Raw genomic sequence first — 26,925 nt, 5'->3', positions numbered from 1 at the left:
AAGAACTGATCCTTTTGAAGTATGGAGAAAAACATTATTGTTGGAAGGAACAGCTTGCCTAAAGTTTCCTGTTGCAGGAAAGAGCTTCATATGTTAGAGAAACATCAGAAAAAAAAAAGCCACTGTGGTTGGAGCATATTTAGCAGTAAATATAATCTCAAGTTTGTAGATAAGGAGTTGAGCTTTGGCGGCTTATGTGACTTCCCAATACCACTTAAGAAGGACAACTCAACCCAAGGTCTTCTAAGTCTACGTCCTGAATCCTGAGACTTATTGCTTGAGTGTTATCCTGAAAGGGTGATGGTTCTATGGCTATGATTTTCAAATATTTTAGGCACAGGACCTTTTTTCCACTTAAAATCTTGCATAAACCTATTCCCATCCAGTTGATTTTGACTCACAGTGACCCTGTAGAACAGAGTAGAGCTGCCCCACAGGGTTTCCAAGGCTGTAAATCTTTACCGAAACAGATCACCACATCTTTATTCTGCCCAGCGGCTGGTGGATTTGGACTGCCGACCTATTGGTTGGCAACTCAGTGCTTAACAACTGTGCCACCAGGGCTTCTTATATTCAAAACAGCTAAAGGGAGGCTTCTCTGCTGAAGTTGGCTGTTGGATCCTGCGTTTCAGTTGTTTATCCTCTGTCCCTGCCACCCCGTCGGTTCAGCAAGAGGGACTGTCAACGCTTACCTAAGCAACGGAAACAAGGCCATTTTGCTTTCGAGCTGAAACTCTTATGACATTATTTTTAGTGTACAGAATAACATCTTGAGGAGTTCACACACATTTTGCAAAATAGGTAGAAGTGCTACCAGTCAGCTACACTTTAGATTCTCAGAAAAGGGTTCTGTTTTTGGTCACGTGTTTCCACTTACATGTTAGCGTAGCAGTACACGCAGGAATTGGAATATGTGACGTTATTGGAGGCACATATTGGGCTGGTCCTTATGGAACATATATGTTTCTGGGATTTCTTACTTTGATAGAAACTGCACATATTTTCCTAAAACAAAATTCACAGGTCAAACCGTCTGCCCAGCAATGGTCTGTTACTAAATTCTAATATAAATGTTCAGGTGTTTTCTTTTGCTCAGAGAGGCGATAATGATAAAAGATGTCTTCTTTTAAATCTTAATTATAAAAATTACATCATCTTAGGTTCAGCAATCAGAGCCTTTGGGGTTTCCACCTTGAAGGGTAAGTGACGCCACCAGGTCCAGACATATGGCTGTGTAATGCAAAGTTGTGTAATGGAAGGGTCAGGGGCATTCTGAGAAATGGTAAACATGACCATAAGTACTGTCTTGGTGTTTGCCCCTGGAGTCATTTTCGTTCATAAAAAAAAACCCTTACGCTATGGGATAAAATTGGCATACCCTGTGTAGGCCCCATTCTCAATGTGGCTGTAGTTCAACGTCCTTTGAGGGTTAGGAGGCTGGGATGCTGAAGGAAGCAGCTGCTAGGTTTATATTTTCCCGACACTTCTCAATCTATTTTGCTTCCCTCAATACTACCAGACCTAAGGTAAGCTGGCCTTAGGGGGTCCAGAGTGACAGGATAACTTGTCTCCAGGTAGAGCTGGGGCTTTAGAAAGTTTATGAGTACCATGTAATGAGAAGCTTAGAAATAAATTGCTACAATCTCCTATTCCAACTGTTCAGATCACAGTATAACATATCTAGTATTTGTTGTTGTTAGTTGCCTTTGAGTCATTTCCAACTCATGGCAAGCCCTCTTGTGCAAAGTAGAACTTCTCCATAAAGTTTTTAAGGCTATGACCTTTTGGAAGCTGATTGCCAGGGCTGTCTTCTAACGCACCCCTGGGTGGGTTTGAACCACCAACCTTTAGGCTAGTAGTCGAGCGCTTCCCTGTTTATATCACACAGGGACCTATGTCTAGTTTATCAGGCTATTATTCTAACTACAAACTTCAATGGCTCCCCATTGCTTATAGCAATGTTTTCCAGACTTCAGTGATTTGGTTCATGATTTCTTCCATATTCATGTGTCACTTTTCTTTAAATTGGCTTACTCTTTAAACTTGACTACCCACTTTAGATTTGTCCTGAATATGAATATTCATGAAATATTGCATTTGAAGTTATAATTGCATTTTTTTCTAAAACAGATTAAAGAAAAGACATTGTAATGAATGACATCCATTGGCATATCACCTAAAATCATCACTAATACTACTAAAAGGTAATTCACTCACTTTTTTTAAAATATCTTTTATCTCCTCTTTTAATGATTAATGCTATGTGGTAAGTTTGGGAAGGCTTTACCAAAGAACTGACGATTCATGGTTCTTAAAAGATGAATACCCCAAAACAAACCAAACCTGTTGCCACTGAGTTGATTCTGACTCATAGCGACCATATAGGACAGAGTAGAACTGCCCCACAGTGTTTCTAAAGGAGTGTGGCTGCTGGATTTGAACTGCCAACCTTTTGGTTAGCAACTGAGCTCCTAGCCACTATGCCACCAGGGCTCTAAAAGATGAATAGGACTTTTAAAATTGGATGTGAGTATTGGAAGCAGGATAATTTCATTAGAGAGAATTTTTCCAATGGCACAACGCTGGCATAGCATGTACCCCGATATGATATAAGTTAACCAGAATCTGTGGGGAGAGATGGGAAGGTCTCCCTATAGGTAGAAAGGGGCTGGCTTAAGGAGAGTATTGCAAAGCATGCAAAGAAGTCTATCCTGAAGGCACCAGGGGCCACTGTTTTAAGTAGAGAGGTGTCGCCATCAGATTTACATTTTAGAAAGTCCATTCTCTTGGTGCGGAAAATAATTATAGTAGGAGTTGGCAAACTTTCCCTATAAAGAGCCAGGTAGTACATAGACTTTTTGGCTTGTGGTCTCTGTTACAACTACTCACATCTGTCGTTAATGGCTGAAAGCAGCCACTGACAATATGTAAAAAAACTAGCATGGCCATTTTTCAATAAACTTTACTTTCAAAAAAAGATGACAGGCTGGATTTGGCCCACATGCCATAGTTTCTCAAGCCCTGAATCAAAAGATGGCAGGCTGGATTTGGCCCACATGCCATAGTTTATCAACCCCTGGATCAGAGGGAAGTAAGACTAACTACAAGGAGACCATCAGATGGCTATTGCAACAACATAGGCTAGAAGTCAAAAGGACTTGATCCAAGGTAAAAGCAATGAAGTTAGAGAGTAGAGAAAAAAAAAAAAACTCCAAAATTAGAAGCTTTAATTGCCAGTGGCATATAGGAGCATGAGGGAGTAGTAAGAGATAGGGGTGATTCCTGGCCTCTTTTCAGAATCTAGTTTGACAGAAATTTAAATTGAACGGTATTCAAGCACCATTATTGTAGATCACAAATGGTCAATATTGGCAGTTTCTCGTGACTTAATATGGTTCAACCTAATAGAAATACTATAAGCCTAAGATTGGAAAACATGGTGAAAGTAATCATTCTTATGCAGGAAGTGGCAAGCTTACCTCAGGCAAAAAGTCACCAAAAATATCTGAAACAAAATGTGTAGAAAAGAGAATCAAATAAAACAATGCAATATTGAGATAGGAATAGCTAATTGGCCCGTTAGATATCCAGCACCCTGTGCTGTCGAGTTGATTCCGACTCATAGGGACCCTATAGGACAGAGTAGAACTGCCCCTTAGAGTTTCCAAGGAGCGCCTGGGGGATTCGAACTGCCGACCCTTTGGTTAGCAGCCACAGCACTTAATCACTATACCACCAGGGTTTCTGGTCCATTAGATAATCACAGACAAAAAAATAATTATGAAGATCATAGGAAAACAAATGGCTCCTTCATACGGGGCTTTTCTGGCCATGCCTGATTCCCAAATAGGATTTCTTTCCTCAAGCCTGGGACACTTAATGCTCTACCTGGGAACTCAGACTTGGCCCATTCCCAGGTTTAATGTTGACTTTTTTTTTAGGCAGGAGGGATTTAAACTCAAGCTTTATCCTCTGGGATTTAGCATAATCACTCACTGTTGTGCTGGCTCAGACATTGTTTCGACCCCATTCAGGTAAGTGTCTAGTTCTTGACAATCATCCTGGCCGTCTGCTAACCAAAATCTTAGATACTGTCTGCCTTGTTGTTATTAGGTGCCGTCATCTTGGTTCCTACACATAGCCAGTCTACGTACAAAGGAATGAAACACTGCCCAGTCCTGCGCTGTCCTCACAATCGTTGCTATGTTTGAGCCCATTGTTGTAGTTACGGGTACAGTCTATCTCTTTGAGGGCCTTCCTCTTTTTTGCTGACCCTCTAACTCTACCAAGTGTATGTCCTTCCCTAGGGACTAGTCCCTCCTGATAACATGCCCAAAATGCATGAGAGGAAGTCTTGCCATCCTCACTTCCAAGGAGCATTGTGGCTGTACTTCTTCCAAGACAGATTTGTTCACTCTTCTGACAGTTCATGGAATATTTAATATTCTTCACCAACACCGTAATTCAAGGCATCAGTTCTTCTTCAGTCTTCCTTATTAATTGTCCAGCTTTTGTATGCATAGGAGGTAATAAAAATACTGTGTCTTGGATCAGGTGCACCTTAGTCCTCAAGGTGACATCTTTGCTTTTTAACACTTTAAAGAAGGCTCTTGCAGCAGATTCGCCCAATGCTACACATCATTTGATTTCCTGACTGCTGTTTCCGTGGGTGTTGGTTGTGGATCCAAGCAAAATGAAGTCCTTGGCAACTTCAATGTTTTCTCCGTTTATCATGATGTTTATCACGATGGTCAAGTTGTGAGGGTTTTTTTCTTTATGTTGAGGTGTACTCCATACTGAAGGCTATGGCCTTTGATATTCAGCAGTAAGTTCTTCATGTATTCTTTGCTTTTAGTGAGCAAGATTGTGTCATCTGTGTAATGCAGGTTGTTAATGAGTCTTCCTCCAATCTTTTTTTTTTTTTTTTGCATTTTATTTATTTATTTATTTTTTAATTTTTATTGTGCTTGAAGTGAAAGTTTACAAATCAAGTCAGTCTCTCATACAAAAATGTATATACCTTGCTATGTACTCCTTGTTGCTCTCCCCGTAGTAAGACAGCACACTCCTTCCCTCCACTCTCTATTTTTGTGTCCATTTGGCCAGCTTCTGACCCTCTCTGCTTTCTCATCTCCAATCCAGAGAAAGCTGCCCACATAGACTCATGGGTCTACTTGATCCAATAAACTAATAAACTTACTCTTCACCAGTATCATTTTCTATCCCATAGCCCAGTCCAATCTGTGTCTAAAGGGTTGGCTTTGGGAGTGGTTCCTGTCTTGGGCTAACAGAAGGTCTGGCGGCCATGACCTCTGCGGTCCTTCTAGTCTCAGCCAGACCATTAAGTCTGGTCTTTTCATGAGAATTTGAGGTCTGCATCCCACTGCTCTCCTGATCCCTCAGGGATTCTCTGTTGTGTTCCCTGTCAAGGCAGTCATCGGTTGTAGCTGGGCACCATCTAGTTCTTGTGGTCTCAGGCTGATGTAGTCATGTTTTATGTGGTCTTTTCTTTCTCTTGGGCTCATAATAACCTTGAGGCTTTGGCGTTCTTCATTCTCCTTTGCTCCAGGTTGGTTGAGACCAACTGATGCATCTTAGATGGCCACTCGCTAGCATTTAAGACCCCAGATGCCCTCTCCAAAGTGGGATGCAGAATGTTTTCTTAATAGATTTTATTATGCCAATTGACCTAGATGTCCCCTGAAACCATGGTCCCCAAACCCAGCTGCTATGCTGCTATGCTGGCCTTTGAAGTGTTTGTTTTTTTCAGGAAACTTTTTTGCTTTTGTCCAGTTATGCTGACCTCTCCTGTATCGTGTGTTGTCTTTCCCTTCACTTAAAATAGTTATCTACTATCTAATTAGTGAAACCCCCCTCCCTCCCATCCTCCCCACTGTCATAACCATCAAAGAATATTTTTTTCTCTGTTTAAACTATTTCTTGAGTTCTTATACTAGTGGTCTTATACACTATTTGTCCTTTTGCAACTGACTTATTTCACTCAGCATAATGCCTTCCAGATTCCTCCATGTTATGAAATGCTTCACAGATTCATCACTGTTCTTTATTGCTGCATAGTATTCCATTGTGTGAAGATACCATAATTTATCTGTCCATCCATCCATTGATGGCCACCTTGGTTGCTTCCATCTTTTTGCTATTGTAAACAGTGCTGCAATGAACATGGGTGTGCATATATCTGTTCGTGTAAAGGCTCTTATTTCTCTAGGGTATATTCCAAGGAGTGGGATTGCTGGATCGTATGGTAGTTCTATTTCTAGTTTTTTAAGGAAGTGCCAAATCGATTTCCAAAGTGGTTGTACCGTGTTACATTCCCACCAACAGTGTATAAGTGTTCCAGTCTCTCCACAACCTCACCAACATTTATTATTTTGTGTTTTTTGGATTAATGCCAGCCTTGTTGGAATGAGATAGAATCTTATTGTAGTTTTGATTTGCATTTCGCTAATGGCTAATGATCATGAGCATTTCCTCATGTATCTGTTACTTATCTGAAAGTTTTCTTTAGTGAAGTGCCTGTCCATATCTTTTGCCCATTTTTTAATTGGGTTATCTGCCTTTTTGTAGTTGAGTTTTTGCTGTATCATGCAGATTTTAGAGATCAGGTGTTGATTGGAAATGTCATAGCTAAAAACTTTTTCCCAGTATGTAGGTAATCTTTTTACTCTTTTGGTGAAGTCTTTAGATGAGCATAGGTGTTTGATTTTTAGGAGCCCCCAGTTATCTAGTTTCACTTCTGCATTGTTGGTAATGTTTTGTATACTGTTTCTTCCATGTATTAGGGCTCCTAATGTTGTCCCTATTTTTTCTTTCATGATCTTTATCATTTTAGATTTTATATTTAGGCCTTCGATCCATTTTGAGTTATTATTTGTGCATAGCGTGAGGTATGGGTCTTGCTTCGTTTTTTTGCAGATGGATATCCAGTTATGGTAGCACCATTTGTTAAAGAGACTGTCTTTTCCCCATTTAACTGACTTTGGGCCTTTGTGAAATATTAGCTTCTCATATGTGGATGGATTTATGTCTGGATTCTCAATTCTGATCCATTGGTCTATGTATCTGTTGTCATGCCAGTACCAGGCTCTTTTGACTACTGTGGCAGTATAATAGGTTCTAAAATCAGGTAGAGTGAGGCCTCCAACTTTGTTTTTCTTTTTCAGTAATGCTTTACTTATCCGGGGCCTCTTTCCCTTCCATATGAAGTTGGTGATTTCTATCTCCATCTCAAAAAATGTTATTGGAATTTGAACCGGAATTGCATTGTATGTATAGATGGCTTTTGGTAGAATAGACATTTTTACAATGTTAAGTCTTCCTAACCATGAGCAGTAGTGTCTTGTAGTTTTCTTTGAATAGGTCTTCTACATCCCTGGTAAGATTTTGTCTTCTTGGGGACTACTGTAAATGGTATTGATTTGGTGATTTCGTCTTCAATGTTCTTTTGGTTGCTATAGAGGAATCCAACTGATTTTTGTATGTTTATCTTGTATCCTGATACTCTGCTGAACTCTTCTATTAGTTTCAGTAGTTTTCTTGAGGATTCTTTAGGGTTTTCTGTAGATAAGATCATGTCATCTGCAAATACAGATACTTTTACTTCTTCCTTACCAATCTGGATGCCCTTTATTTCTTTATCTAGACTAATTGCTATGGCTAGGACCTCCACCACAATGTTGAATAAGAGTGGTGATAAAGGGCATCCTTGTCTGGTTCCCAATCTCAAGGGGAATGCTTTCAGACTCTCTCCATTTAGGATGATGTTGGCTGTTGGCTTTGTATAAATGCCCTTTATTATGTTGAGGAATTTTCCTTCTATTCCTCTTTTGCTGAGAGTTTTTATCATGAATGGGTATTGAGCTTTGTCAAATGCCTTTTCCGCATCAATTGCTAAAATCATGTGGTTCTTGTGTTTTGCTTTAGTTACATGATGGATTACATTGATTGTTTTTCTAATGTTGAACCATCCCTGCATAGCTGGTATGAATCCCACTTGGTCATGGTGAATTATTTTTTTTTTGAAATGTTGTTGAATTCTATTGGCTACAATTTTGTTGAGGATTTTTGAATCTAAGTTCATGATGGATATAGGTCTGTAATTTTCTTTTTTTGTGGTGTCTTTACCTGGTTTTGGTATCAGGGATATGCTGGCTTCATAGAATGAGTTTGGGAGTATTCCGTCCTTTTCTATGCTCTGAAATACCTTTAGTAGTGGTGATGTTAACTCTTTTCTGAAAGTTTGGTAGAACTCACCAGTGAAGCCTTCTGGGACAGGGTTTTTTTTGTTGGAAGGTTTTGAACGACCTTTTCAATCTGTTTTTTTTTTTTTCAATCTCTTCTTTTGTTATGGGTTTATTTAGTTGTTCTACCTCTGTTTGTGTTAGTTTAGGTAGGTAGTGTGTTTCTAGGAATTCACACATTTCTTCTAGGTTTTCAAATTTGTTAGAGTACAAGTTTTCTTAGTAATCTGACATGATCCTTTTAATTTCATTCTGGTCTGTTGTGATATTGCCCATCTCATTTCTTATTCTAGTTATTTGTTTCCCCTCCTGCTTTTCTTTTGTCAGTTTGGCCAATGGTTTAACAATTTTGTTGATTTTTTCAAAGAATTAGCTTTTGGTCTTGTTAATTCTTTCAATTGTTTTTCTGTTTTCTATTTCATTTAGTTCTGTTCTAATTTTTATTATTTGCTTTCCTCTGGTGCTTGAGGGTTTCTTTTGTTGCTCTCTTTCTATTCAAGTTGTAGGGATAATTCTTTGATTTTGGCCCCTTCTTCTTTTTGTGTGTGTGCATTTATTGATAAAAATTGACCTCTGAGCACTGCTTTCACTGTGTCCCAAAGGTTCTGATAGGAAGTGTTTTCATTCTCATTGGATTCTATGAATTTCTTTATTCCGTCCTCAATGTCTTGTATAACCGGGCCTTTTTGAGCAGGGTATTGTTCAGTTTCCAAGTGTTTGATTTCTTTTCCCTGCTTTTTCTGTTATTGATTTCTACTTTTATGGCCTCATGGTCAGAGAAGATGCTTTGTAATATTTCCATGTTTTGGATTCTGCTAAGGCTTGCTTTATGGCCTAATATGTGGTCTACTCTAGAGAATGTTCCATGTGCACTAGAATTGAAAGTATACTTGGCATCTGTTGGGTGGTATGCTCTGTATATGTCTATGAGGTCAAGTTCGTTAATTGTGCATTAAGATCTTCCATGTCTTTATTGAGCTTCTTTCTGGATGTCCTATCCTTCACCAAAAGTGATATGTTGAAGTCTCCTACTATAATTGTGGCGCTCTCTCTCTCATTTTTCAGTGCTGATAGAGTTTGTTTTATCTATCTTGCAGCACTGTCACTGGGTGCATAAATATTTAATATGGTTATATCCTCCTGGTATATTGTTCCTTTAATCATTATATAGAGTCCTTCCTTATCCTTTGTGGTAGATTTAACTTTAAAATCTATTTTCTCAGAAATTAATAATGCCACTCCTGCTCTTTTTTAATTGTTGTTTGCTTGGTATATTTTCTTCCATCCCTTGAGTTTTAGTTTGTTTGTGTCTCGAAGGTGTGTCTCTTGTAGACAGCATATTTTTTTCTTGTATTTTATTTTGATAGTAGGATTGTTAGTTTCTTTTGTGGTTACCCTAATTTTTGCCCTTATATTTCTAAGTTTAAACCTGACCTTTATTTCTCTATATTGCCGTGTCTTACTCTGCATATGAAAGATCTATGACTACATTTCTTAGTCCCTCTTTAGAGTTTTAGTGTTGTCTTCTCTTACGTAATGACATCGCTGTTTCCCTGTTTTGAGCGGTTTTTTATCTGGATCTATTTTTGTGATTTCCCTCTCTGGGTTGACATCTGATTGCTCTTTCCAGTGTTCTAATTTTGGGTTGATATCTGATATTATTGATTTTCTAACCAGAGAACTCCTTTTTGTATTTCTTGTAGTTTTGGTTTGGTTTTTATGAATTCCCTAAACTTCTGTGTGTCTGGAAATGTCCTCATTTCACCTTCATGTTTGAAAGCCCTGAGTGGAGCCACCAGTCCTTAAGCCCCTGATGTGGGTAGGTAAGTACCCTGTTTAGTAGGCAAGGCAGTGTCAAGCATGAAACACACACCTCTCCACAACACAGCTGAAACAGTTGCAGTCTGCCAACAAGGGCCTATTCAACTGAAATAGGTCCACACAGGTCCATACAGGGAGAAAAGTATTCAAAGCCCATGGACCATTTGTGCCTGGACAGGAGTCGCTTCTGTCCTGAGCTCCCCAGGTTAGTGGATCTGGAAGGTTATCTTTTCCCCCAGGTATGAATTTATTCCTTCTCCAAGGCTGGGAGAATGGCTCAGAGCACTCAGCAGAACCTATCTCAGGCCTAGGGAAATCAACAGCCACTGAAGCCGGCTTGGGGGCTGGGGGCACAGTATAATACATGCAAGTATGTAGCTTTTGCCTAGAGTGCCATTCTTCTCCGGTTCTGGAGGTGTGAGTATGCTGTGTGGCTAGCTGTTTTTCCCTGAGGAAACTGTGGCCTAACACTACACCAACCCACTGCAGTCGCTCCCAGGAATGGTGCCTGAGGGATCCCAGCAATTCAGGTCTGGCAACTCTTCGCCACTTCTGAACCGTCTCTCCCTCCCCCTGCCACTCAGCCCATTTTCTAACTTTGCCTTTGATGTTCAGGGCTCCTAGCTTGTCATAAATATAGTCATCTCACTTGTTTTTTTGGGCCTTTGTTGTAAGAGGGATTACTGGAAGTGCATGACTACTCCACCATCTTGGCCCCACCCCAAATTCTCTTCCTTCAATCTTGATGCTGCATTCTTCTACATATAATCCAACTTCTCAGATTACTTGCTGAGCATACAGATTGATAAGTATGGTGAAAGAATACAACGCTGACACACCCCTTTCTGATTTTAAACCACATAGTATCCCCTTGTTCTGTTTGAACAACTGCCTCTTTTTCTATGTACGGTTTCTGCGTGAGCGCAATGAAGTGTTCTGGAATTCCCATTCTTCACAATTTTATCCATAATTTGTTACAATTCGCAGATTTGAATGCCTTTGCGTAGCCAATAAAACACAGGTATTCTCTGTTTTCAGCCAAGATTCAGCCCTCATTCCAGGTCCTCTTCTCAATCCTGCCTGCCTTAGTTTCTGATAATTTCCCATTCTTGGATATACCTTTTTCCCAAACCCAAGTTGGAATCTACTTGATGGCAATGGGACCTGCTTGGAGGAAAACGTCTTCTTTTGTTTGAGATCTCTCAGCTGCAGCTGAGCCTCTTCCTTGCCACTTCTCCACTCCCTACACACACATCCTCACCTCTGACCTGCATCATTCAATAGGCAGATTGAGTTCCACATCACTGGGCTCCCTTGTTGGAGTCATTTTGCTAGAGCTAATCATGATGGGCTGGGTCCTCTCTTGAGATTTGATATTATCTGTTTGTGCTCTAATTGTACGTAAAAAAAAAAAAATTTTTTTTTTTTTTTACATACACCATGTCAAAAACTGGCATTACTTTTGCAGTGTGTGTTCATAGAAACAGGAAAAAGAGAGGTGGGAAAGAATTAGGAAGGGGGGGAGAGCTGAAATTGATTATCAACTCAGAGGACCAAATTATTCATCAAGCGTACACGAAACCTCTTACAGATCATCTCTCAAAATATCTTGGGCCCAAACCTGTCTCTGGCAGAGGTCTTGGAATAGCAAAAAAATAGATTTAACCACTATTCATTCTAGCTAACATAATTAATTCTTCATCTCTGAAAGAAGGTCAGGGTTTCAAAAATTCCTACATCTAGAAAACAGGTCTTAACGGCTTGTTCCCTCCCAGGAGGATCAAATGTTAGCTCCCTCCCCAAGGTTCTTTGACAAATCCTTACATGAGAAATAGCCAATAGCCAAGATAACCATGAAGAAAATTTTCATCTTTTCCATAACGAACAGTGTGATTCATCCACCTGAGTTCCTTCGGTCAAGAGTTCCTAGAAAATACCCCAAAGCTCAGTTCTCTTGCTGATCAGAGGGCTGTGGCCCCATTATGAGAATCTCCGGCTCTACTGTGATGTCACTACACGAATGATCTATTTACATGTGACCCCAAAGTTACCAGGTCACCGAAGACCAAGAAAACTTCCAAGGGAATATATTTAATTCTTAAGAGGTTATACAGTTCATGGCATGATGGCGTGATTTAACATTTTTTGTCATTATTATTTTTAATGATTATTATTCGGTCTTATAGAAGTACATTCTGTTTTTTTTAACTGGCAAAAGGAAACCAATGTGAAAAAGATTAACTTAGAATGTGTATTTCTGTGGCACTTTTTCAAAGTTCACATGTCTGCCTTCTGGTCTATCAACTGCAAGCTTTTGACTCAGTAGGTCCAGAGTGCAACTTAAATGTATATATACCAGAAGAAATTCTGATTCACTTCTTTAAATGAGAATTAATGAAATAGGGGGAACACAACTGAACATTAAAGGGATAATTATCTAGATCCTTTCCTCCCTTACTCTCTAAAGGCAATTCTTCTGTTTTATTGGAGCAATTTCATTATTTCTTGTTATTGTCATACCCATTCCTACCTTTCTAGCCATACCACCGACAATCTCATATTTAACATAAAGCACACTGAAGAAATAACTGGGGGGTGTCCATGGAATCGCAATTCCATTGTGTATGATTTCTGTTATAATACCTGACTATGTGTAGTAGGGAAGGGCCTGGAGATCCTATAAAAGGGTGTTATGACCAGGTGTAATAGGGGTCAGTTCATGTTACTACAAAAACAAAGACATGAGAAAATCAGACCAAACAATTGAGGAAATAAGTCTGATTTAAAAAACAAGTTCAGTTCTCAGATTTCCCAGGACATTAGCTTCTTCTCAGTGCTGAGATTTGAACAATAGTGAGAGACAACTATCTTTGAAAAGACTCTTCTTTCTGTAAAGTGAAGTAAAAAGAAAATTGAATCAAGAGACTTAGGTTCTCACTTTCTCTCTGCTAGTACCTAACAGAGCAAGTAAATCCTATCCCATTTTAGTGTTTCAGTTTCCCACCTGTGATATAAACAGCTTTCCTAGAGGGCCCTGTTGTTGTTGTTAGTTGCCGTTGGGTGGATTCGAATTCATGGTGACCCTGGTTGTAACCTCTCAGAAACAGATTGCCAGGCCTGTCTCCTGAGACATCTTTGGATGGATTCGAACCATCAAACTTTTGGTTAGTATTTGAATGTTTAACGATTTGTGCTACCCAGAGACACCTAGAGGACCTGAAGGGTTCTTTTTCAAATTCTAAGGCAGAATGTCCAGACCATTTGGGAAAATATTCTCCAGTCAGACAACAAAGGATCTGAATACTAAGTCTTACGAATGGGCAAAGACCTGGATCATTTACCATGAAGAAGTAAAGATTCAGGAAAATGTGAGAATGTCCCTATGCTTCTTGCAAGTAGAAGAAGATGGAAATCTCATTTTCTGTCCCTCCAAACAGAGGATAAGACTAATAATAGCTAACATTTACATTTATTTCTCACAATTCTTTCAGTAAGTACTATTCATATTTTCATTCCACAGTTGAGAAAATCGACACAGAAAGTATTAGGAAATTCCCTCAATGCCATAGAGATTGTAAGTATTATCAGTTGAATTAAAACCTGTGAAATCTGACTCGAGACCTGACCAACTTAATAACTATATTATTTAGCATCTTGACTCAGTATGAAGAGTTCATTGGAGACAAGGACTGTCCTATTCATCTTTGCATCTTGGGCTCCTGGCCTAGTGCCTGGCACATTTTATACATCAATAAATGTTGGTGAGAAGATGAAGCAAACAATTTTCTGAATACTCAAGCTGCTTAACGATGGAATAGAATACCTAACGTAGGCTTTTATTTGCCATCTTCAGGGCTATCCAGGTATAACCAAAAGTAAAATGATGATCTCTCAGAGATCTGGAAGAAGAGCGCTCTATGGATGGAGAGTTGAAGGAGAAGCTCTGAGATTCTGTGCTTCAATGATTTCTTGATGAAGTCATAAAAATGCATTTTCAAAATGTTCTCTAGCAAACCATATACCCATCCATCTGCGAGATGACAATGTCCTAGAATTCTTTGGGCAGAAGATAGTCAGGGGACTGCTGTTGCCTGGTGCAGGGGTCAGGACAGTGGTAGAAGGGAGATAGTCAGTAAAGACAGATGCAAAGAGAAGGACAAAGTACAGTTTTCATGGCACTAACGTGGCCCAGGGCAGTGAGGTAAAGTCAAGAGAGGTGACATGGAGTCAATAGAGGTGACCTAGTAGTGTCAGCCAAGCCCACTCTAATGATTATAAGTAAGAGATTCCGTGTTGATTATGAAATGATCTCTTAGTGATTCAAAATGGCAGAAACATTCTAGAAATATTTGCTAAACTGTGAGAGGGCTTCATTTTAGAAAAGACAGCTTATAGCCAAAAAGTAGAATTGGGGATCCTGGACGTCAAACTCCTCAGGAAGATTCCTTTATGCTGCCAGCTGAGGTTTTAAAATACTTAAGCCCAGGAGAATTTTTTCAGACTCAAAGCCGTCACAAATGTATATTCTCCTTTATGTAATAATTTATAACAAGAAGATTTTAATGTCTTATAGGGTCCAAAATAATTAGCATTATGAAAATACTACTGTCGTTCCTGTAGCACTTAATGATTTTCCGAGCACATTCTAATAACAATAACAACAACAGCAATAGCTACAATAACAATTGCACTTTATTAAATATCTATATGTTCTGGGCACTTTCTTTCCATATGTTATCTGTCAAACCTTATAATAGATTTTCAAGGTAGGCATCGTTGGTACTATCTTTAGACCTGTGTAAGAGGGGCCCCTTAGCCCTGGCTTCTAAGTTTTAAAGGGCCTCCTTCTGACTCTCCTTTAGCTGTGCCTCTCTCCCTACATGGCTTGTTGTTAGGGGCTGTCAAGCCTACTCTGACTCGTGGTAACCGCATGCACATTTGGGAACCATTGTGAGCCATAGAGTTTTCGTTGGCTGATTTTTTGGAAGTAGAGCACCCGCTGGCCCCCAGGCCTTTTTTCCTAGTCTGTCTTAGCCTGGAAGCTTCGCTGAGATCTTTTCAACATCATAGCAACATGGAAGCCTTCACCAACAGACAGGTAGTGGCTAAGTTTGAGGTGCAGGTGTACTAACTGTACTAAAAAAAGGGCAAGGTACGAAAATCCCACCCTCATTACTAACTGTGTGGTAAGGATCAGCATGAATCCCATTCCCATCTAGAAGTGGACCCAGGCTTTTCTTTCCCACATCTACATTCCTCGTTGCCAGCCACCTCCATGACACTTCCTGTCTCTGACCCTAACCACCCAGGGTTAGGTCAGACCTCATCCCTAGCCACCTGAACCAGGTCAAAACACACAAGTTAGAAAGTCTCTATCCTTCATCTACTACCTGTGCAGCTTTTCTCTGTCACCCAGTTTTCACAAGTTGACTTCCTACACTGTCTATCTCTGAATTAGCCACCCTGAGCTAAATCACAGTCTCACTGCACCTTGTGGGTTCATTAATTCTCTAAATGGCTCACAACATTCACAGAGACTATTACCTATACTTATAGTTACCCATCGATTATAACCAGAAAGGATACAAACAAAGAGACACATCAGAAGCAGTCTGGGACAGACACTAGCATGAGGCCTCCATTGTCCACAGGGATGTGCCACCCTCTCCTGTGCATGAACGTTCTCGCCAATCCAGGTAGCCCAACTGCTTCTGTCTTCAAGACCTCTTATAAAATGCATATGCATGATTGGTGCCTCACAGCATATCCATCATCTATTGAGTCAATAAATATGAATGACTGATTGCATCATGCCTAGTCCCTTCCTGAGCTTAGTTGTCAGTGTGGAATTGGGGCTCCTAATTAATTTGTACATGTTTAGGTATTGCCTAGCTGTTTTAGAAAAGCAAAGATATCTTAATTGCTGGGGAATTGTGAGGGCTATCATTCAGGACCCCCACCCATCTGTCAGTATGTGGGAGCTTGTGTGTTGCTGTAATGCTGGAAGCTATGCCACCAGTATTCAAATACTATCAGGATCACCCATGGAGGACAGGTTTCAGCTGAGCTTCCAGACTAAGACAGACTACAAAGAGGGACCCGGTGGTCTACTTCTGAAAAGAATTAGGCAGAGAAAACCTTATGAATAGCAGTGGAACATTGTCTGATATAGTGCCAGAATGAGCCCCTTCAGCTTGGAAGGCACTCAAACTACTACTGGAGAAGAACTGCCTCCTCAAAGTAGAGTAGACCTTAATGACACAGATGAGTCAAGCTTTTGGGACATTCATTTGCTGATGTGGCATGACTGAAAATGAGAAAAAGTAGCTGCAAACATCCATTAATAATTGGAACCTGGATGTATGAATTATGAATCTAGGAAAATTGGAAATTGTCAAATATGAAATGGAATACATAAAAGATTGATATCTTAGGCATTAGTGAGCTGACATGGACTGGTAATGGTCATTTTGAATTGGACAATCTTATGGTCTACTCTGCTGGGAATGACAACTTGAAGAGGAGTGGTATTGCATACATTGCCAAAAAGAACATTCCAAGATCTACCCTGAAGTACAATGCTTTCAGTGATAGGATAATATCCATACACCTACAAGGAAGATCAATTAATATGATTATTATTCAAATTTACACACCAACCACTTAGGCCAAAGACGAAGAAAGTGAAGATTTTACCAACTTCTGCCGTCTGAAACTGATCGAACATGCAATCAGGATGATAATTACTGGTGATAGGAATGTGAAAGTTGGAAACAAAAAAGAAGGATCATTAGTTGGAAAATACAGTCTTGGTGACAGAAATGATGCCGGGGGTCCCATGATTGGATTTTGCAAGACCGACAACTTCGTCATTGCAAATACCATTTTTCACCAGCATAAACAGTGACTACACACATGGACCTCTCCGGATGGAATACACAGGAATCAAATCAATTACGTCTGTGGAAAGGGACATTGGGAAAGCTCAATAGCATCAGTCAGAACACGGACAGGGGTCAACTGCAGATCAGACCATCTATTACTCATATACAATTTAAAGTTGAAGAGGAAGAAAATTAGAACAAGTCCATGAGAGCTAAAGTACGACCCTGAGTATATCCCACCTGAATTTAGAGGCCATCTCAAGAATAGATTTGACACATTAACACTAATGGCAGAAGACCAGACGAGTTGTGGAATGGCATCAAGGACATCACACATGAAGAAAGCAAGAGGTCATTGAAAAGATAGGAAAGAAAGAAAAGACCAAGATGAATGTCAGAGGAGACTCTGAAACTTGCTCTTGAAAGTCGAGCAGCTAAAGCAAAAGGAAGAAATGATGAAGTAAAAGAACTGAACAGAAGGTTTCAAAGGGCGGCTCGAGAAGACAAAGTAAATTATTATAATGACATGTGCAAAGAGCTGGAAATAGAAAACCAAACGATAATAGTGCACTTGACATTTCTCAAACTGAAAGAACTAAAGAAAAAATTCAAGCCTTGAGTTGCAATAGTGAGGGATCCTATGGGGAAAATATTAAAGGACACAGGAAGCATCAAAAGAAGATGGAAGGAATATACACAGACATTATCCAAAAAAAAAAAAAAAAAAAAACTGGTCAATGTTCAGCCATTTCAAGAGATAGCATATGATCAGGAACAGATGGTACTGAAGGAAGAAGTCCAAGCTGTACTGAAGGTTTTGGTGAAAAATAAGTCTCCAGGAATTGATGGAATATCAATTGAGATGTTTCAACAAATGGATGCAGTGCTAGAAGTGCTCACTCGTCTATACCAAGAAATTTGGAAGACAGCCACCTGGCTAACTGACTGGAAGAGATCCATATTTATGCCTATTCCCAAGAAACGTGATCCAACCAAATGTGGAAATTGTCAAACAATGTCATTAATATCACATGTAAGCAAAATTTTGCTGAAGATCATTCAAAAGTGACTGCAGCAGTATATCCACAGGGAACTGCCAGAAATTCAAGCCAGATTTAGAAGAGAATATGGAACCAGGGATATCAGATGGATCCTGGCAGAAAGCAGAGAGTACCAGAAAGATGTTTACCTGTATTTTATTGACGATGTTGGAAACCCTGGTGGTGTAGTGGTTAAGTTCTACAGCTGCTAACCAAAAGGTGAGCAGTTCAAATCCACCAGGCGCTCCTTGGAAACTCTATGGGGCAGTTGTACTCTGACCTATAGGGTCGCTATGAGTCAGAACCGACTCGACAGCACCTGAAAACAATCTTTCAGGAACAAATACAGGTGACAAATGGATTACTTTTTCCCACAGTGGGGGACCTGAATGGAAAGCAAAAATTCTAACACTGAACCACCACTGCTCCTCACCCCCTTGTATTGCTCAAAAAACCCAAACTAAACCCACTGTCTTGGAGTCAATTTGACCCTATAGGACAGAGTAGAACTGTCCCATAGAGTTTCCAAGGAACACCTGGCAGATTTGAGCTGCTGACCTTTTTGATTAGCAGCTATAGCACTTAACCACTACTCCACCAGGGTTTCCATTGCTAGGAGCTTGTAAATCAAGGATACCTGTCTCTCCATATCACCATCCAAGTTAGTAATCCTTTTCTGAACCAAACCCTGAAACCCTGAACACTTGAATTTCCTTCCAAAGTAGCCATGTGCCTGTTTTCAGGGCCTATAGAAACTTATTCCTCAGGTTCATTACCCCAGTGCAGACTGTGTTGCTGATATGCACATCATTAGCCCAAAGAGTGACCTAGCAGAGATTGTTTGCAGTAGTTTGGACGAATCATAGACATCCAGGCTTTGGCATCCATGTCCATGCCTCATTAGGCATGACAGAACTTGGATGAGTATAGGAGATCGATTGCAGGCCAGGACAGGGGGCTGATGCCCTAGGACCAGCTTTGTCCATTCTACTATATTGCAGTGAGGAACTCTAAGGAACCTGAGAATTGTAAATTTCAACCTGGACTTTCATGTTGCAATGAAGCCATATTTGCCAAAAATAAGAATTTTTATTTAAAAATTTGTTAGCTGTAAGTTTTAAATAGTTGAGCTGAATACCTTTTAGACATACAATAAATGGGTTTTTATTTCAATTTTTGTCCTATGCTTTGCAAATGCTAAGGGTGAGCCTGGGTATTACCCCCAGTAAAAAATGTGTTAGCCTCTCCGAGCTGAAAAGTGACTTGCTTATGATCATACGATGAGGCTGAATTTGCCAAGAATGCTTGTGTCCTTTCCGCCATGCCGTGTTTCCTTTCACATAGATTCTAACTTGATCCTCACTTCAACCAGATGACATGGGGGTTACTTCCATTTCCATTTTTGTCAACTGATGAGGACATTTTGACTCAGATAGTTGAAATGACTGGCTTAAGGTGCTGTGGTATAGCCAGCTCTTCAGCTCATTTATTTTAACTCCAAATGACTGACTTTAACGAAGGGTGAGAGTTCAGATTGGTAGTAAGTATTGCCATATGTTGTGTTTAGATGAGCAGTCATGTCATGGGAATATTTTCTAAGAAAGATTAGCTTGGAAAACAGAAGACAGAGGACGAGCTGTGTAAGTTATTTAAAATCTCTGATAAGTTGTTATGGGGAAGAGGAAACGGACTTGGTCCAAGTAGATGCTAAAAGGTGAAACTAGAATCCATGGGCAGAAGCTGAAGGGAGAGATTTGGATTTAACACGAGGAAGCATTCCCAAACCATTAGAAACCTTCAGTTTTTGTCTATGTCAATATCTATATTGACATAGGTGTCCAAAACAGCCCTGGTGGCATAGTGATTAAGTGCTAACCGAAAGGTCAGCAGTTTGAACTTACTAGCCACTCCATGGGAGAAAGACATGGCAGTCTGCTTTTGTAAAGTTTACAGCCTTGGAAACCTTACAGGGGCAGTTCTACTTTTCCTATAGGGTTGCTATGAGTTGAAATCAACTTGACGATGATGGATATGGGTAGAGGAATCCAAGAAGACACTAGTAGGGATGTTGTAAAGAAGATTTCTGAATTAATCGTGTGCATACCTAGATGTTCTCCTAGGTCCTTAGTACAAATCCAAAATTCTAAGTCATGAGATGGTCTTTAGTCTGAGACCACCTGTGGGGTAAGTAGAAAAATCATAGCAGCTTCAGGGCTGGGTGGAAGCCTTAGATTTGCTCCTCCCTTCTTCATCTTACTCTGTGCCTGGTAGGATTACTGGTGTGGACTTTATCAAAGGGCTTCTTGCCCTCTAGCTACTACTTGTTGATTCAGCCAATGGGAAGTCCAGGCAGAAGATCATGGAAGGGAGGCTGCCACCCTGCAGGATTTCCACAGGCTGCTTTCCCCTCAGTGTTTCAGGTCTTGTCAAGTCGTCTCTCCATATAGGTCTTGCTCTTTCTTGGTTCCTTCCTATTGCCTCTTTAGTTCTAGGGATGATAATGGTATGACTAACCACTTCTGCTGTTACTAACCCTGAGTTATCGGCCTATCCCCTGTGATTTCTTAATGTCATGTTCACACTTTAGTAAATAGTCTCCCATTAAACTCTCCTCCAAGTACACAATCTGAATATGTCATCTGTTTTCCTGACTAACGCAGTATGCTTTTCTAACCTGAGGTAACCGCATTCTTCTGGTATGGAGAAATCTTGACTGCCGCTCAATGAAGACAACCTCAGAGCAGTCTCCCCAGTCCTAAAAGGAGGGTACAAAGCCCTAGTAATATTGGAGAAGAAAGAGAAAGCTTAAGGAATGAGATGACTCACCAAAATCTTGTGGTTGCTGCATTAAATACATAGGTAAGAATTCTTAGGAAAGGTTTCCCAATTAGAATGGCATTATACCTCTGATGAAGCCACAGCAGGCTTTCCCCATTCTCAAGCTTGGCCACTGTCTTAACTGGTGTCCTGGTTAAGCGTGAGGGTTCTAGAGTCTGACTCCTTTAAGTAAAATGCTGGCTGTGTCACTTGCTGGTTCTGTGACTTTGGAAAAATCACCTCTCCAAGTTTCATTTTTCTCATATAAAAATTAGAATAATAATAGCATATGCCTCCTAGAGTTGCTATAAAATTAAATATTTAGTATATTAAAAGGTTTTGCATGCACAGTGCCTGGAAAATGGTAAGAATGAAATAATATTAGCTATAATTTTTCTGGGGGAACATAATCAGTGCTCAATAAATATGGAATGGACAAATGAATGGTATAGTTTTAAATGCTTATAATTTTGTGTCTGTCATAGATCACAAGGTGAATCAATGTTGATTTCTGCTCAATAAAGTAGGAATAATCTATTGACTCAAACAAGTCAATAATGGGCTTTTTATATCTTTCAACAAATGAATTATAGATCAAAACAGAGGCTAGTAATATCCCATTGTATGCATATACTACATATTGTTTACTCATTCATCTGTTGATGGGTATTTGAGTTGTTTTCACATTTTGGCTATTGTTAATAATGCTGCAATGAACTTTAATGTACATGTCTTTGTCCATGACATGCCGTGACATGGAAAAATGCTGAGTAAAATAAGTCAATTGTAAAAGGGCAAATATTACATGATCTCAGTAATATGAAGTACGTAGAAAAAGTATAGAGATCAGCATAAAGAAAACAAAAATCCTCACAGCTGGAATGATAAGCAACATCATGATGAACAGAGAAAATATTGAAGTAGTCAAGGATTTCATTTTACTTGAATCTGCAATCAATGCCCATGGAAGCAGCAGTCAGGAAATCAGATGACATACTGCATTGGGAAAATCTGCTGCAAAAGACTTCTAAGTTTTGAAAAGCACAGATGTCACTTTGAGGACTAAGGTGCACCTAACCTAAGCCATGATGTTTTCAATTGCTTCATATGCATGGGAAAGCTGGATGATGAATAAGGAAAACCAAAGGAGAATCGATGACTTTGAATAAGGAGACCAAAGAAGCACTGACATCTTTGAATAGGAACGATCAAAGAAGAATTGATGCTTTTGACTTCTGGTATTGAAGAAGAATATTGAATATACCATGGACTGTCAGAATAATGAAAAAATCTGTCTTGGAAGAAGTACAACCAGACTGCTCCTTAGTAGCAAGGATGGTGAGACTACGTTTTACGTGTTTTGGACATGTTATCAGGAGGGACCAGCTCCTGCAGAAGGACATCATCCTTGGTGGATGGTCAGCAAAGAAGAGAAAGATCCTCAATGAGATGGATTGACACGGTGGCTGCAACAATGGGCTCAAGCATAACAAAGATTGTGAGGATGGCACAGGACAGGGCAGTGTTTCTTTCTGTTGTACATAGGGTAGCTATGAGTTGGAACTGACTTGATGGCACCTAACAACAACAACATAGAGATCAGAGGTTAATAGTGGTTACGGGGAGGGGGGGAGAGAGAGGTAAAAGGAGGAACTATTGTTTAGGAAGCATTGAGTTCCTGTTTATGGGATAAAAAATTTGGTAAAGGATATTGGTAATGGTTGCACAACTGCTTGATGTAATTGATCTCATTGAATTGTGTATGCGAAAAATGTTGAATTGGCAAATGTGATGCTATCTATATTTTCACAATAAGAAAAAAGCTAAGAAAGAAAGGAAAAACAGAGGCTAGATAAGGATCTCCTAAACAAAGGCTTGATAATGACCCCCTCACAAGGATCTCAAAGAAGCTTTCTTTCATACTTAGAAAGTTGGGTTAGATGAGCTTGATGGTCCCATCCAACCATGAGGCTATATGACTCAGTGATTTCTTGAGGTGTGGAGAAAAATGCATTATAATAACAAAACAGAATTGCTCAACTATGAGATGAAAGGATTCCAAAATTTCCTAGACATAGGTTCACAGTTCAGATGCTAACGGTGAATGGAAGTGCTAAGTCCATGAGAAGCTCTTGCTCCCATGATGCTAAAAGTGGACAATGGGAATAAGGTTGAGGCGAGAGAAGTGACCTGCATTTTCAGCCTAGCCCATCTGGGGTTTGCATTATATCCTGTCCATATGTGTCACCTCCATTAATAAATGGCTACTCCTCAGAACAGGACTCTGAAACAGGTTTAATGACTCAATGAATCATAGGAAGTTTTTTTTTGGTGAAAGATGATTACATAACATGACCCAAATTAATGATACTTTACCCTTGTTTGGTGCATAAAATATCCCTAATGTTTTCACATACGGTATGTCATTTGATTCACACAAGTCTGAGGTGGACATTACTATTATCTCCATTTTGTAGAGGAGGAAATCCTTAAATTTCTTGTTGAAGATCTGATTTCCAGCAATGTCTGAAATAAGTCTCCAAAACAGCTCCCTGTCTCAGTGCTCATTTTCTGTAATAGTGCCTGATGAAGTGATTGGTATGGGATCAGCACCCGCCGTCTTGTCCCTTTACCCAGACCCCTTTCAGCTGGAAGCCTGCCAGATCAGGGTCCAGGGTAGTCCAAGAAGAAGCTGAAGGAATATCTCTTAGGAATTTTGTAAAGGCAATTCCTACATTGAGTGTGAGGTTTGTAGCCATCAATGTTTTATATTTTTTAACAGTAATAAAATACTTATTGAATGCTTATTATGTACCATAAATATTACAGTTATCATGTAATAACTCATTTAATCCTTGCAAAAACTCTATGAAGTGTGCGCAAACAAAATTTGTACTTAACTGATAAAGAAGGAAGTTGAGCCAGAGAAACTAATAAGTTACTCAAGTTCACATAGCAAACTGGGACATCTTACTATAAACCAAAAAAAAAAGAAAAAGAGGAGCTTACTTGAATTGAAGTGAGAGTAGTGGACTCTGACTTGCTGGACCCCCCCACCCCCCACCCCCACAATTATGCTACTGAGGCAACCCCAGGGAATTCCCGGAGTTTCTTAGAACACCAGCTGAGGAATATTGGTCTTTGTAAGTGGTTCTTCAATTCTAGTGCCTGGTTCAGATGAGAATTTTGGCCATTCCAAGGCAAAATGAGAAAAATAAGAACCCTAAGAACCATTTAGTAACAACAATGGTACAAAGTTACAACCGTTCTTTCTTGAAAACTGCTGTCATACATTATAAAATATTTCCCTTTCTCCTTTTTTAATCATGACATGTCTTTTATAAAATAATTACAGAAGTAGATGATAAATTTTGTTAGTGTCTTTATAAAACAAAATGGGAAATCCTGTATTAGTCTATCAATAGTTAATTTTTTGTATGTTAATGTTACTATAGTAGGTTGAATGTTGACCTCTCCCCTCTAAAAAAAGATGTGGCCACACTCTAAACCCCAGAAACTGTGAATGTGACCTCGTCTGGAAAAAGAGTCTCTGAAGATATAATTAAGTTAAAGATCTTGAGGCAAGAATATGCTGAACTAGGGTGGGCCCTGAATCCAATGACTACTGTCCTTATAAGAGACACGCAGAGGACGGACACATATGGAGGAGAAGAGATGGCCACGTGAAGACAAAAGAAGAGATTGGAGTCGTGCAGCTACAAGCCAAGGAACACCTGGAGCCACCAGAAAAGGAAAGAGGCAAGGAAGGATTCTTGCCTAGAGTCTTTGGAGATGTTTGACCCTACTGACATCATGATTTCAAACTGCTGGCTCTAGAACTGTGAGAGAATAAATTTCTTCTGCTTTAAGCCACCAGGTTTGTGCTAATTTGTTATGGCAGCCCTAAGAAACTAATTTAGTTACTGTTTGTACCTCTTGTTTTAGGGAGGTGTTGAGTAGAAGAAGGAGTTGGGGAAGAAATAGAAAAAGAAAAAAGGTAGGAGCAAAATGGTAGCACTCTTATGGTAGAACATCAAGCAAGATGGAATCCAAAATTGTATCTGTGATATTTACTGTCAATATGTGGAAATAGTATCTATATATGGTTAAGGGCTAAAATGAATAGAAGGTTTCTTAAGACTGTGGGTAATATTTGCCTTAGATTTCATTGGTGATTTTACTTTATTTTGCAATAAAAAATTATAAAAAAAGGAGTTAAATTGGTCTGTGATATACAAAACTCTATAAATCAGTGATTCAATCTATGAGGTCTCTTATTTGACCAAAAATTTCTGTGAGAAGATGCTGTTGATTCCTTAAGGCCTTGCTTTTCATGGAAACTTTCAGAGAGAAAGTGGAAGTATTCAGGGCTATTGAACAAGGCAATGCGCTGCTCCAGTTGGTGTCAGTCACACTTTTCTCTGTAAAAAAAAAAAAAAAAAAAGCAAACCCATTGCCACTGAGTCGATTCCAACTCACAGGACAGGGTAGAACTGTTCCGTAGGGTTTCCAAGGAGCGGCTGGTGGATTTGAATTGCCGACCTTTTGGTTAGCAGCCGTAGCTCTTAACCACTGCACTACCAGGGCTCCTTTCTCTGTAAAGACAGACCTAATGTGGGCCAGATACTTGGTCTATTTAGGGCTATTTTAGAACAAGAGTAAGTTCTTGTTCTTGATGAAAAAAAAAGCCTCCAAGAGGACAGTAGATTTTGAAGAAGGAAGAGGATGCCTTAAAGGCAAATGTATTGATGCTTTTGGCTTACCAAATCTTCCCAGATTCAGGACCAATTTATATAGAAAACACCTACCTTTCTCTTTGTCCTCCTTTTTATATTTTGTCATATACCATACATGTGGAAGAGTGTATGTAATACCTACATACAATTTAAGTAATAATAAGACAAACACTCATACGTCTCTAACCCTGTTTAAGAAATAGAACATGAGTTATATCTTTGAGACTTTTTGTATGCCCCTTCCCTTACTCCCATTCTTTACTGCTACTCAGGGTGCCAGCTCCCTCTTTTTCTCCCCAAGTCCTAACCCCATCTTCCTGTCCTCCAGCAAGGACACTCATGAAACCACAGAACCTAGAAACGTTTCTCCATCTGTGGAGGAATTACACTGGTTTCCTGTTCTCCATCCTTTGCTAAATAATAGTGATTCTTTCGTTATTTTCAGGCAATGCAGAAATCTGTGTGAGATTCTTTACGCCATTAAGATACTGAATATATGGCTGTAATGGTTTGAATACATTCCACTTAGAGTTTGTTTTGATATTTTTTCACCTGAAAGTTTAAAATTACACACACATACACATACATACATACTTATGTATGTATATATGTATAAATATGTATAAGTTACATATATGTGCATATATGTATACATATATATGCATATATATATATGTATAAATGTCCATGTGTGTATATGCGTCTATATATCTACAGGTGTATCTCCTACTGTATATTAGGCAGTAGAGAAGTAAATGTCCATTTTGGACTCAAAGATGAACAAGACCCAAAAGACCCAATCCCCTGCTATCAGGGGGCCTCAAAACCAGAAGATATGTATTTTTTTTTCCTTTTTCACTAAAAATGAGGATAATTTAAAAAATGCTATAGAGGCTCTGATGGGGGTCGTGTATTTTCATTTCACTGTAGTCAAATTACTTCGCTGACTTCCATGACTATAACAGTGATGATCTGCTCTAATAGAAGGCTCATAGTGCTGTATCTCAGGACAAGGCAGGGGAAGTGTGCTGGTTGCAATAGGTTTGGGATAGGGAAAAGATGAGAAGGAGCCAGAACCTAAAGTAGAATCACTTACTATGCTTTTACTATGCTTAAGGAATAGAATTAGGACAACTAGAAATTTTGTTATTATTTTTTAAATCTACCATTTATTATTTGCAAATTTTATTTGCTTATTTGGTTTCAATGTGCTACGCACAATATTCTACACTGTATATACACTGGTTCACGTAATCCTTCCAGCAAATCTGTAAGGGACTGCTATTGTTCCCATTTCAGAATATAGGAACTGAAACTCAGAGATAAGCTACGTGCCCAAGGTTACTCAGAACTGGCAAACTTAGAT

General features: G+C 39.5%; 1 long non-coding RNA gene across 2 annotated transcripts in view; it reads left to right on the top strand.

Moving 5' to 3' along the window:
* LOC126070137 (uncharacterized) overlaps positions 1 to 26,925 on the top strand; it is a 141,956-nt gene that overhangs the window by 62,303 nt on the left and 52,728 nt on the right. For both annotated transcript variants that reach the window (XR_007516135.1, XR_007516136.1), the window contains 5 exons: positions 2,131 to 2,204; positions 3,942 to 4,034; positions 13,603 to 13,656; positions 20,686 to 20,865; positions 24,769 to 24,820. This is a non-coding gene — a long non-coding RNA (uncharacterized LOC126070137). The remainder of the gene's footprint in view (positions 1 to 2,130; positions 2,205 to 3,941; positions 4,035 to 13,602; positions 13,657 to 20,685; positions 20,866 to 24,768; positions 24,821 to 26,925) is intronic.

The sequence above is a fragment of the Elephas maximus genome, chromosome 2, assembly GCF_024166365.1.
Source record: "Elephas maximus indicus isolate mEleMax1 chromosome 2, mEleMax1 primary haplotype, whole genome shotgun sequence".
Classification (NCBI taxonomy): domain Eukaryota; kingdom Metazoa; phylum Chordata; class Mammalia; order Proboscidea; family Elephantidae; genus Elephas; species Elephas maximus.
The sequence above is the reverse complement of the archived record's forward strand: the minus strand, read 5'-3'. Positions and strand labels throughout refer to the sequence as shown.